We start from the raw sequence: 2,641 nt of genomic DNA, 5'->3' as shown, positions 1-2,641 counted from the left end.
AAATTAAAATGTTATAAACTCCTCAAGTCATGTGACCTTTACACTCTCAAGACACTCTCCATAAGTTACCACGGCAGCCCCTCAAGAGACATGTGCAAAATAATAAACACAATCCCTGCACCTTAGCAATTTGGGGCTTCCCGGGTAGCTCAAGTGGTAAGAATCCGCCTGCCAGTGCAGGAGACGCAGGAGACACAGGCTCAATCCCTGGGTAGGGAAGATCCCCTGGAGAGGAAATGGCTACCCACTCCAGTATTCTTTCCTCGGAGAATCTGATGGACAGAGGAGCCTGGTTGGCCACAGTTCAGCGGGTCGCTGAGTCAGACATGACTTAGCAACTGAGCACATTAACAATTTAAGACGGTGATTTTCCACAGTGATTTTAAAGTACATTTAAAATTTTAAAGTACATTTAAATTGTAAATCCCTTAAGCATTTATGTCCACTAAAGAGGTTGAGTACACTGGCCGGGAGAATTTTTGCCCAGTAACCAAGATGCTCTGTGTTGCTGTTCAGGCTTCCTCTCAGCAGGGGGCACTGCAAGCCAACCTAAGCACGTCCTAAGCACCACTGGCGCCTGATACTCACCTGGCTGAGATCTAAGGAATTTACAAACCCATCGTGCATCAGCCAATCCTCGCAACAACTCTGGAAGGTAGGAACTGGACTGTGTTGGCCACGATCCCATACTTAACGCCAAAGTGTTGGTCTAATTATAACTTTGGTCTGGGACAGCAGATCACGTTTGGGGCAGCACTTTCCTCTAAGATGGTCTCCAACCATGAAGCCCTTCCACCTAAAGCGAAGGAACACATTTGTTTTTGTTTCCCTCTCACAAATCTGTGAAGGGAAGAGAAAAGGGGGCCCGAGTAAGACCACACCTGTTCCCTGTGCTGGGGAGACCCGCTGGCCAGGCCTAAGGGGTCACGGAAGGAGGAGAAAGGGCTTGGTGGTCCAGGAGGGTCCTCAGACAGCCTGCTATCTGTGACAGAGTTATGCTGAGACTTCCTTTTATTATTTTATTGAGCAGTGTTCTGTGCTTCATTTATTTTTTAAGAAGTCATCTTATATCTCTTCTGATTCCATGGATTGACAGAATGTGATTAATGTCACCTCTGCATTTTCAAATTTAAGTATAAAAATGATCGAATGAAAAAGAAAAGAAGTGTAACGTGAAGTTGTCAAGAGCTTTCAGTTTGCATTTTTCTCCCTAATCTCTTGATAATTTGTATTTACAAATGCAGCTTTCAGGGAAACCACTTCCTGTGTTGAACAAAGTTTGTTGATAATATAATAAAGGCTAGAAGCTCAAAACGTAACAGCAACAAAAAAGTTACTACCCTGGACTTCTGGTTACAGACAAGATGTACTTCTCCATATTCCTCCTGCTAAGAACAGTTATAAAACCTGGATGTTATAGATGAAACATGAGAAGATTCTGAAAGGTAGAGAAGAAAAAGAAGATTGGATGAGGACCTCAGGACCTGAGGAACAACCCAGCAGTAAGTTCTCCAGTTTCCTTCTTGACTTCTTATATCTCAGACTGGGCTGGAGAAGCTGGCACCTAGAAACACCAGTGGGTGCAGGCAAAAAGCCCCCCAAGATGTGCCGGCTCTTTTTAGTTAAAAGATCAAGAAGATAGCAGCCTAGCAAAACAGAAAACTTCTGGACAAAAACCACCTACTCCGGCCAAACACCATGAAAAACAAAGGGGGGGCCTTAGTCCCACACTTGTTATTGAAGGATGAGTGGAGAACCAGACGCTGGAGAAGGGCATGGCAACCTACTCCAGTATTCTTGCCTGGAGATTTCCATGGACAGAGAATCCTGGCGGGCTACCCTCCATGGGGTCTCAGAGTCAGACATGACTGAAGTGACTTAGCACACATGCACACACAGAGAACCAAAACATCCATCCTCTTCTGGTTGTAACAAGATGCTCTGGTATTCCCTCCACAGCCAGGATGGTGTCAGAAAGGGCTGAGTGAGAGCCCAGAATTTTCATCCATGCATGGGGTAAAACATGCCCCACCACTTGCAGCGCCGATGGAAGCCGCATAGAGATCCTGGGCTCTCACCCGCTCCCAGAAGTACAACCACTAAATAACTTACACAAAGAAATACACAAGAATGCTCTACCCCAAACTGGAGTTATAAAGTATACTAAAACAACTCACAGGAAGGCAGGAAAAAGAAAACAGAGGACGAACAAAGAGAACAGGAAGGAAACGAAAGAGGAAACGGCAGGCTTAGCCCTAATATATAAATCCTGACACGAAGTGTAAGTAGTTCATTAGAGAACGATCTTACGGTTGCCAGGGGTGGGGAAGGATAGGCGTGAGGTCTAGTTAGTTTGGGGTGGACATGTGCGCGCTGCCGTCCTTGGAATGGATCACCAACAAGGACCTGCTGTGTAGGACAGGGAGCTCTGCTCAGTGTCATGCGGCAGCCTGGGCGGGGCGGGAATCTGAGGGGGAAGGGATACATGTATGTGTATGGGTGAGTTCCTTTCCTGTCCACCTGAAACTATCACAACTCTGTTAACTGCCTATACTCCAATATAAAATAAAAAATTTAAAAAGCAAATGTAAATACTCTAAATACACCTACTAGGGACTTCCCTGGCAGTCTAGTGGTTAAC

This window comes from Bos taurus, chromosome 11 (assembly GCF_002263795.3).
Source record: "Bos taurus isolate L1 Dominette 01449 registration number 42190680 breed Hereford chromosome 11, ARS-UCD2.0, whole genome shotgun sequence".
Taxonomy (NCBI): domain Eukaryota; kingdom Metazoa; phylum Chordata; class Mammalia; order Artiodactyla; family Bovidae; genus Bos; species Bos taurus.
Note: the sequence above shows the minus strand (reverse complement) of the source record.